The sequence below is a fragment of the Panthera tigris genome, chromosome A3 (genome assembly GCF_018350195.1).
Source record: "Panthera tigris isolate Pti1 chromosome A3, P.tigris_Pti1_mat1.1, whole genome shotgun sequence".
NCBI classification, from domain to species: Eukaryota; Metazoa; Chordata; class Mammalia; order Carnivora; family Felidae; genus Panthera; species Panthera tigris.
In genome coordinates, this window is record NC_056662.1 from 134,244,539 (window position 1) to 134,255,860 (window position 11,322).

Consider the following 11,322-nt stretch of genomic DNA (forward strand, 5'->3'; position numbering starts at 1 on the left):
AACCCAAGGATGGTGACAAGCTGCCGCTCTTACTAAAGAGAAACAGAACACCGCGGACAGACACCCGGCCAGCCCAACCCAAGGCGCTGGGAAGGCCCGGGATGCAGAAGACGGGTAGGTTCAAAAGTCAGGGACAATCACGGTATACGACACAGAAAGTTTTCCAAAACCGAGACCAGAGTGAACAAAGCACTGAGTGGGGGCAGGGCAGCAGCTGGGTTGCTCCCAAAGTCGTCAGCTGTGCACCGAATCCGGACGCCCCCCACCCCCACCCCGGGCCCTGCAGGGCCCCTGTGCCCCCGCCCCCTCCCGCCACGAAGTGCGTGCGTGCGGCGGCGTGTGTCTCCGGGTCCGGGAATGCAGAGGCCCTGTCGCTCAGGGTGCCCTGGGACCGGAGCCCCCCCCCCCCCGGGCGGGCTGGAATGACCCCCCCCCCCGGGGCACACCTGCGGTGACGTCAGGCCCGGGCTCACCTGCCCGAGCGGGCGCAAGGGACCGGCTGGGGGCGCACCTGCCGGAGCCCCACAAACGGGGCAGTGAGCGGCCGCTGATTAACATGCAGAGCCCGGGACGGGGCGAGGCCGCAGCTGGACAGCAGCTTCTCCGAGTCTCTAGAAAAAGCCTCTGTCACAGCTGGAGAGAAGAGAGCGCGGCGCCGGCCGGGCCGTGGTGCGGTGCCAAGAGCCCTTCTTGGGGCGGAAGCGGCGGCGCGGCCAGCTGTCGAGCGTTTGAAACGTGAAAGGCCCGGGGCTCCCGGGGAGGGCACAAGACAGAGGCCACGTCAGAGGAAGCGCGGGCTGCTCCGGGGGCCGGGGAAACCGTGGGCTGAGGCGCGCACGTTGGGCCATCAATAAGGCTTTCAGAGAGCCGGGCGGAAAAACAGCTGGGGGGGGGAGGGGGGAGGGGGAGAGGGGTGCAGGGGAGGGGCCGCGACCCTGCGCGGGGACCCGTCCAGTCCCGGGGCGCCGCCGGCACCGCAGCCCCGGCCCGACCCCGCTACCCGCTACCCCCACCCCCACCCCCACCGGCCACCGCGACCCAGGTCCCTGCCCTCCACCCCCACCCCTGCCACCCAGGTCCCTGCCCGGCCGCCCCCACCCCGCTGGTCCTCCGCCCCTCCCCCACCGCCCAGGTCCCTGCCCGCAGCCCCACCCCTGCCTCCCGGGCTCCTCTCTCCACCCCTGCCACCTGAGTCCCTGCCCTCCGCCCCCACCCTGCCTCCAGGTCCCTGCCCCGGGCCACCACCACCCCCCCACTGCCCTCCCCGTTCCCGGCGGGGGGGAGGGGGGCACTTCCTTCGCCCCCAGTTCCCCTGCCTTCCTTGCATAGCCTCAAAGCAAGCTTGCTATCTTTCATCTTTTTTTTTTCACATTTTTCCGAGCCCCACCTCCAGGCCTCCCCACCTAGAATCCTGTAGTCCTCCTCTCTTCTTCCCACAAACCTCTGCGACCTTCTAATGGCTTAGCGACTGAGTATCAATGACCTGGCAGGGGTCAGATCTTCTGCCACCTGCTAGGAATAAATGGTAAGGTACCCCGTCTTTGACCTGGGGCGTGTCAGGCCCTCGAGTGTAGAAGGCCAGGAGAGTGGCAATTCTCCGGTGCAGGTCCGCTGATCTCTAAGAGCATGTGCCTCGGGGCCCTGGGCCTGAGCAGGATGGTGTAATTAGGCTAAGAGAGAAAAGAGAAGTGCCTCTGCTCTCCTTCCTGCCGGCAGCCGGAGCCCGGCGCCCTTTAGGGCTCCTGTCAAACCACAGGCTCGCCCGCGCTCGGCAACTTACCCACGGTGGCACCTACCGCCTGTCTACACTTCCCCCTGTCGTCACAGAGCCTGCCGTGTGTGTGTCCCACGTTGCCTGAAAACTGCTCGGTGGGCTGGTTCTTCCATTTGTTCCTACATGAAATTTAAGGCCGTCTTCATGACATTCTGGGGGTCACTTTTAAGTAAAAAAAAAAAAAAAATCGAGTTACTTGATATCACCAAAACAATACAGCAGTTAGCTCATGGCTGGGTCCAGTCCCGTGTAGTAACCACCCCCGAGAGTGGGCAAACTTCAGGCATCCTCCCCGGCTAGCCCTGAGCCGTGGTGGGTTCCTTAGCCCTTCTCTGTCAGGGCCTTCACTTGCCGGCTCATGCTGCCCCCGCCGATACCTGACCTTCAGGGCTGGGGAGTTTGGGCGTGGAAGGGGGGCATGAAGGGTCCTACTCCTCACATTCACTCTGGCACAGCAGGTGTGTAGAGCTGACCCTCTGCCCTCCACAACCTCTCCTTGCCTCGGAGACTCCTTACCAGCAGTCCCCTGGATGTCGGACATGCCGCCTTTCTTTTAGGAATCAGCTTCCAGACAGGAAAGCGGAAACTCACTGTTACTTTAAGAGAGAACGCATCTAGGGAATGGGCCAGGCAGGCATCAGACAACTTAGACGCAAGCCAGGACATCGGAGTCCCAGAGCTGCAGCCGGTGTGGGGGTTACCAGCCCCGGGTCCGGGCGACAGAGGGAAGGGGTCGGGTTATGAGAGCAACTCGGAGGCTTGGAGGGGGACCCTCCCAGAGCTGGAGTCCCACCCCGGGGCGAGGCTGCTGCTGACGGCCCAGGAGCTTGGTCCTGGTGCTGATGGTCCGGGAGCTTGAAGGCGGGGCCCCAGGCAGACTGGGACTGAGACCTCTGAAGGAGGAGGATTGCTTGAGGAGAGAGTGCCGGGGCTGGTTCTAGAAATGTGCGCAGCACCAGAAACTGAAATAAAGCCCTGCTCAACAGGCACTGCAGGGACAGGCGGCATTGCTTGTAAGCCGTGGCCGTGAACGGTTGTGCGAGAGAGAGGATGGGGCCCCTCGCCCCTCCAGCCCTGCTGTCAGCCCGCAGCCGCCGCACCTGCGCAGAAGGGCTCACGAGCCCTGCCTGGCAAAGGAGTAGGTTTGCAGCCCAACCCCGGCGTCACAGAGCAGAGCAGGGTAGGCGAGAAGCCGAGGGACGGCAGCTTAACAGTTAATGTGCTGTGCCTGACGGCCGCTTGATTTCCTTCCTCGGCACCTAGGCATCAAGGTACCCTTGGGGCAAGTCTTCTGGTCCCCGCGATGGGGCTTTCCGGGACGGCAGTGAGTCTAACACATCTGTTGTCTTGTTCACAGCCCATGCCTGGCCTGTGAGGATCATCGCACATCCTTCGCCCAAAGGGTCAACGTCCTCTTCACTCGGCTTTCACAGCTGCTCCCCTGCCCCAGAGTCGTTCAAGAGGGAGCCGGATGCTACTGTAGTGTGTCAGCCAAAATACAAGCCACAGATTTCCAGGCTTCCCAGTGATTTCCCTTAATTCCTCGTGGCACATCGAAACGGACTCTGGACAAATCTTACCCACCCCCCTCCAGCTTCTTCCAGACTCTTGAGACCATCAGATGGATGCGTCATGAGGACTGGTTTTCTCTTCTTTCTGAAATCCAGCCTCAGGATCTTGCACCTCATTCTAGAATATGACATCTGTCCATCTGTTAGTGCCTCCACTGAAGTCTCTACTTCCACATTCTGCTAAATTTTAATTAACAAATTCGCAATTAGAGGGAAGTATGATATGTTACATAAAGATGTCATTTATACGTTCACTTCCCTACCATATATGGAGCATTGTCAAGGTGACAAAGAGGAAGAGACATCATTCTCTCCTACAACACATGCATGAGCTAAAGGGAAGACAGAACTACAAAGAAATCATGAGAATGTGGAATGGAAAAATTAAGGGGGGCCGGGGGGGCTGGTGAAGAATGAACAGATGAAGGGACTGAGTTTTGCACAACAGACCGGTCAGCCCGAGAAAGAACTAAAGACTTTCTGGGCAGGGACAGCAGTGCCTACAAAGGCTTAGGGGAGTAAAGCCGAGGAAGTGCTCAAAGGCAAGCAGGACACTCGTCACGGGCTAAGGACAGGGCTGCCATCGGGCTGACCAGGTCCCATGTGCTGGGAGCCTGGACCCGCCGCCATCGCCCGTGGAGAGGTCAGCTAAGCTTGGATCATCCAGGGTGTTGTTTGATCGTCTCTGTTTCCTTAAATGAACAGAACAACTTGAATTTGAGACACTGGTTGGGACGTGCATGTGACAAGAATGCACATTCTTAAAAACGTGCGTTTCTGAACTGAGGCAAGGAGAGGGTCTTGTTAGGATGCGAGAGACGGAAGTCGGGTCTTGGCAACTCACTGGATTTAACGACTGAGGGGCAGAAGAGGCAAAACTCACCCAGACGTTTTACATCATGAAGCTGGTTTTATGGTCCTGCCGTTGTTGTTCCAGAGGCTCAGGAGGTGAGAGAGCAAGTAAGGAGGGGACACTGGGGGTAATGAGTCTGCAGTAAGGACGGTGGGGTCCGGGGACCCGCTTAGGGCTGAGACAGGAGCTTGGAATCACTCCCCCCACAGACTTCCGTCTAAACTGGCACAAAGCCACGGGGGGAAACGTGGACATTAGAACATCACCAACTAAGTTGCTGCTGTCAAACAGGCACACGTTTTGTGTGTGTGTTCATTTGAAATAAATCTCCACGGGTGATCAATAAACCTGACGCTTGGTCCAGATGACCATGTAAGAGACCACGGGGAGAGAGACGAGTCCTTTCGAAAGCCAGGTCACTTTTTTTTTTCTTCTTCTTCCTAAAGGACACCTTATTTACAGCCACAGAAAAAGGCATTCAAAATCCAAATTTTGTTGCAACACAGTGACATCTAGCGTACGACTTGGCTAACGCCAAGAGGCACTTCCCCAGGGAAGCATTGAAGAGCCTTTCGAACTAAAATGAAAATTCTGACCCGGGTTTTAAAGGCAAAGTTTAAGAGGAGGAGCAGCGCGGCATTATCTGGTCCACAGCTCCATCGGGGCCCAGACACCCATCCCGCGTGGGCCTCCGGGTCCGAGGTGATGCTTTTAAGCCAGAGTGATACGTCTTCCTCACCTGACAGAGGTCTTCCCTGGCATTAATTGGTTTTGATTAGGATGTTTAGTTAATTGTGATATAATTACTAGAACTTGGATTATTAGTTTGCTTTAATGATAGCCATTAAATTTTAATATAAATATGATTATGCTAGAATATTATTTTGTCTTGAAATTGCAAGAGTGGTTTGCAGGTAGATTCTGAGCTTCAGGACAGAGATGAGAAAAATGCTGGCTGGTCCCGGTGGGTTTTCGCACGTGGAACCGCATTTCTGAGCGCACGCAGCTTGATGGGGAAACGCTTGTCGCCAGAAGGCAGAAGTCCTGTGTTCTTGTCCCCGTGTTGTCATTGATCGGCGATGTGACCTAGCGGGAGACACCCTGTCCCCCCGCATCTGTAACTAGGGGTGGAAAACTGCCTAAGTTTCCTCGCTGTGTCTCATGAGACTCAGCCAGGAGCTTGCTTCTCGTATTTTGTTCATCTTCACAACTCCACTGTGAGATGTGTGTTCTTTCCCTCGTTTTACAAACGAGGAAAGTACAACTCGGAGAGATGAAAGTGACTGTTCGGGCGATCAGCTTGCCCAGGACAGAGCCGGGGGTGTGAGCCAGCACTGCTGGGCTCCAAGCCAGTCCGTCCTTCGCTGCCCATCACACCGAGACTGGCAAGACCAGCGGAGAATCGGCCGTATCTAGACCCTAAGAGCTTCCGCATGGGAAATGAAGTCAGTGATACTTCAGACATCTAATTCTATCCCTCTGTCCGCAAGAAGCAATTGGCTCAATATTACAATGACTGTCAGGAAAAGGCACCACTGATAGTGAGATGCCAACACTAAAATCATCGGGTTTGGCAGTCTCCAAAACAGAACTGCTAACCCTGAGAATTTTCTTGAACAGGGTTGTTTTTCTCTTGCATTCGGACACAACTCATCTCAGCAGCAGAGAGGTTACCAGGCTCAGAACTGAATGTTGGGAATAAGGTTCAAATTGAAAGAAAGGAAATGGAATGAACGATCCCTAGTACGCATCCAATGCTGACGTCCCTGGCACTTGACCACAGCCCACACCGTGCTCCACGTCACGGCCACCTTGCGGTCAGGTGGCGGCCCTTCCCACGGCCACAGGGAAGGCTGTACTTGCGCTCTGGCTCGCGGTGACGGAGTTCTGTCTGAGGCCTTCTCCCCTACCTCACATCGGTGCAGATTTTATTTTACAGTTTGCCAGATCCAGCGTGGGTTCCCGTGAGGGGGACAGGCCTCCTCATCCACTGCCTCGGAGGGTCAAGGTGCAGGCGGCCGCAGAGTGGACGTTGGTCATTATCTCTCAAGTCTGAAAACCTGCGTACCCCCTCAACTGTCCAACTTTTTACTGTACAAACGTTCCCCTATTTATGCAAATAGGCGTGTTTCTTTATGTGGCTGTATTTTAAAAATACTGACCCTTGAAGACAACACAGTCGGCTGTCGAAGGATATTATTAAATCATTTCAAGTCAGACAATACTATGAGATTGCTTTCAGGTGATGGCATATGTGTGTGTCCTAGCACAGAACGAGCTCTAAGACATGACACTGAGTGAAAAACTACAAGTCATGAGCCTGGATCTATAGTATATTGAGAGTCCACAAGCGCGTCTGCTGGTTAACCCCAGGTACAGGTGATGCTTGCCGTCTAGACACTGGTCCAGGAGCTTTACCAATATCAGCTCATTTAACTCTGCTAACAGCCCTGTGGGGAAGGTGCCACTATTAATCCTCTAGATAAGGAGAGGAAGACAAGGAAGCATTGAGCAAGTCGCCACGGTTACGTGTCTCCCTCTGTCTTTGACTCTCTATACCCCGCCTCCCCCCCCCCACGTATATATGCAGTGGGGTCTACAAGGGTAGAAGCTTTTGGTAAAATACCTGGTTAACTTCCGGAGGGACACGATTTGCCATGTGGAAGGAGCCGTTCACTTCTCTATACTCGCGGGCATTGGTATTTTTAACAAGTATATTTTCACATAATTCTTGGATAATAAAGATAGATGTTCACATGGGTGCGGGATGCAGGGTTTCAGCCGAAGCGTCGGGCAGGTCTGAAGTAGCTTTGGGAGGTGGAGGTCATATGCCCCCTCCCTCGACCTGGACTAGAAGGCAGGTCAGGGTTCGAGGCCTTCAGAATAGCCTGCCAAGATATTTAGGTCCTTCCAGCAGTTGGTCAGAGCGCGAGGCTCTTCCCAGCATCGCCCTTCAGCCGTACCCACAGCTGGGCTTGAACAAGGAGATTCTAAAGATGGTGACCCCAGTTACGAGTTCCCCAACCTGGCCGACTATAGGGTTCCCTTGGAAAGTTTTTCTAAAAACGTGCACATCCCCATATTCAGTCTTTGATTCAAGTTCAGCAGAACTGAGATAAGGTCATGGAATCTATTTTTGGAAAGTTCCCCCGGTGACGCCTCTGGTCAGCCAAAATTAGGAACCAGATGATGCCGTGGGCCGCATGTGAGCGCTAAGCTAGTATACAGAAGCAGGCACTTTTCAAAGACACTTGAGGGGCAAGTTCATGGCCCGTGAGGTCACCCAGCCAGAAGGAATATAGCTGGGTTGTGAATATACACAGGGCCCCCAAGGGAAGGGCCCAGCAGAAGCGAGCAGGGCATCAGAGGGCCAAGAGCACAGGTTCGGGACTGAGAGAGAAGCAGGACATTAAGGCGTAAGCATAGTTCAATCACTCAACTCAAAGCCACCGGTGAACGTGGAGTATAGGCTCCACCCCCAAAGAAAGGGCAGGGGCTTCAGCCACCTGCAGAGACCTGGTTTCTATCCACCCCATGCTTCTGGGTTCTCTCAAGTGTCCCATCTCCCCCGCCCTCGAGGTGACCACAGACATGGGGGAGAGAGCCACGGAAGGAAATGGCGGTCCAAGAGGATGCTAGGAGTGGTGAACAGTGGCACAGTCACCCCCAGACTGCCGAACCCCATGCTCCCAAAGGAAGAGGCGCTGTGGTACGTTTGGGTATCTGTTAAAACCCTGCTCCAAAGTCAATCCTCCTTAGCAAGACAGCTCCAGCCTTCTCAACCCCACTGGTCCGTGGGAAATGGGCTTATTTGTGAACATCTGATTGCTGAGAGAGGTTCTCATTTACAGACCACTAACAAGATTAAAGTGGCTAATTTAAAAAGTGCTTAGCCTAGATGTTTAAGCAGCACCAGGCTTGTGAGTTTCTAACGGCTGTTTCTGTATCGGTTGCTAACGGGAGCCATTTCATTCTCTTGCATTGAAATGGATCAGATAAATCACATTAGGTAGGTTTACAGAAGCGAGCAGTGACAGGTTCCTCAGAACTAAAAGCTAAATCGCCTGCTAGGGTCTGGCTTTCTTTCATCACACACTCTATCTTCAAACCCAATACCTATTTAAAGCTGCTGATAACACTCCAAATGCTCCCGGGCCTTGTCCTCAGACATAATGTATGGTTCCACCGATGCTATGGAATTTAAACATTTTTGATACAGTCTATTAAAAAGAGGGATTGTAGCTCATTCAAATTCAGCAACTTCGAATAGAAAAAATAAATAAAAAGTCCATGAAATCGCACGCCGCATTTGCAAAGGAAACCGGGTAGGAATCACACAAGGACGCTCGCCGTTCTGCCACCAAATTATCTCTCCCGGGCAGGCACAACTGATAAGAGAACTCATTTTACACACACCTCAGGAAGGGAACAGGAGAAGATTTCACGATCTCCCAAAATAGAAGGGAACTTCACGTTTCTGAGGGATCAAAGCTCACGTACACTCCACGAGCGACCGTTCAAAATTCTCGTTGAAATGGAGGCACAGGCCCCCTTTGCTGTGCCACAGCTGTGGGTGCAGGTTACCCCGTTTGTATGCGGCCTCGCTCTCTTGTCCAGGAAAACGCCACATCCCACTGGGCGCCTTCCGTCCTTGACAAGATGATGACGACATTGGGCGAGAAACCGGGATGAAGAAGATGTTATGGAGCGCGGCGTTCTGTGCCATAGTGTTGCAGAGTGTGGTCCTCTAGTCTTGAATTAAATGGCATACGGGCCTTAGTCATCTCTGCAGGTTGACGCCACGTTTAATAACGACCAGGTGAAAACACTGCTACTTTGCATACCTAGTTTCCATAATTCATTACGTAATCAGACCCGAACACAGGACGTAGATGGAAAAAAAGACCAGAGAAAATTATCAGAGGATTTTCAAAAGGAGGAAAATAAAAATGGGTAAAGGGAGTGGATTGAAGAGGGAAAATATAACTCTCTGCCGTTTATAGAAAGTTGGAATCTAAAGAACAAAGGTCTTGGGGTGCCTGGGTGGCTCAGTCGGTTGAGCGTCTGGGTTCGGCTCAGGTCATGATCTCACGGTCTGTGAGTTCGAGCCCCGCTTCGGGCTCTGTGATGGCAGCTCAGAGCCTGGAGCCTGCTTGGGATTCTGTCTCCCTCTCTCTCTGCCCCTCCCCCACTTGCACTCTGTCTCTCTCAAAAGTAAATCAACATCGGAAAAAAAAAAAGAGAACAAAGGTCAGAACGTGTTGGTGGAAAAGTAGAAATCGAATAAAGGCAAAAGTGAGCTAAGCAGAGCGGTCCCATAAAACGAAGCAAATGCCTACAGTGCACGAGGAGGGGCAAGCAGTTCTCTTGTCGACTGTGTCACTCACAGGCTCTGGGGCTGCAAAGACCTTCTGAATCTTCTCATCTTCCCCCGTCTTATTTATAAAATTGTGATCATAATATCTACCTCATGGGCTTGTTACACAAGCTAGGAACAGCATCACGTTCAAACGCCCGGTGTCTCAGGGTGATGAACCCCACGGTGAGTGATGCCAGCAGTGGAAGTAATGTGGCAGGTGGAACGCTGGCCACCGTGGCTGTAACTGTGGAGCAATATTAAGTGCTTGTTTTTTTAAGTTTTAATGTTTATTTTTGAGAGAGGGAGGGGGGCAAGGAGACAGGGAGACACAGAATCCGAAGCAGGTTCCAGGCTCCGAGCTGTCAGCACAGAGCCCGATGTGGGGCTCGAACCCACAAACCGCCAGATCATGGCCTGAGCCAAGTCAGATGCTTAACTGACTGAGCCACCCAGGCACCCAATATTAATGGTTTTTATGTGAGTTGACCCATGCCTCGTTATACTGCCAGGTTGTTTATGCAATATCATGATTCTGAAATGATTAAAAGAGAAATGATACCAGCGATTGTAGTAGGCATTAAATAAGAGAAAATACAGAAAGTAGAATGTGGTCTTTGAATCACTTCCCAAGGCTCATTACAAGACGCAACTTAAAAATCAGGGAAAGGGTTTTGGAGAGGTTTTGGAGACAAACACTCAAACTTCTTACGTTCAGTTGTGAATTCTTTCACTTGTTCATTCGAGTGAATGAGTTAGAGACAGACCACTTTAGAAGGCAATCTGGCGGGAGAGGGAAAATGCAGATGCTGAAAACGTGGATGTGCTCTAATCACGTGACACAAGCTAACAAAGGAGACGCCTCTGTAGGGAAAAAAAAGAGGTGTCTTTTTAATAAGACTTGGAAGGTGGCGTTGAGTATGTTTTCAACAGGGAGACGAACAGGCAATGGTCGCTGAGATTTAGGAAATGGCATTTGCTAAGGCACAGAATCAGGAGGGAGGACCCCACGTTCGTGGAGGGCCTAGAAGTCGACCGTGGCTGCGGTGTGAACACAGTGGGGGAACAGGAAGGTAGAGACCTAGGGAGAGAGGAGGAGTGACGCCGTGAATGTGCTCCCTGCTCGGGCAGGTGAAGTTCATCCTGAAGATGATCAAGAGCCCAGGAGTGATTCAGCATGTGTGAAGAATGGAGCGGGCTGCCTTCCTGTTCTCACGTGAGGATCTTAGAAGTCACTGACTCCACCCGAGCAACAGGACAAGGGAGGGGAGGTTCCGGGGTATGCTGCTGCCCCCTCAAGTTGGAGAAAAAGGCACATGCAGAGAATCACAACCCACATGTGCAGACATCTCCATGGAGAAGTGTCAAGGCAGGAAAGCCCAAACAGTACTGGACAAATGTGGATGTGCCTGACTGATCAGAACTCCAGGGGGACCTAGTCGTGCAGTGGTCTCCACACATTTGCGAGTTTTAAGTCCACACGCTCAACCAGGTTCTCACATGAATATTGGAGGAAAATCCCATTACGCTTTTGGCTGGGAAAGAAGAGAAATAATCATTCTGAGATTATATGCCAAAGCATTCTGTTCTTCTCTCCCAGCTCTGCTCTCAGAAGACCGTATTTAACCAGAGCCTAACCTGCCAGGGTTTTGTCAGAGCCTAAGAAACACTCAATTCTGGCCCCCTCTAAACATGCTGTCCCACCTAAAGGGGTGGAGGAAGGAAACCGAAAAACTGAGAAGCTTGTGTGAAGTTCGTAGTCCACAGG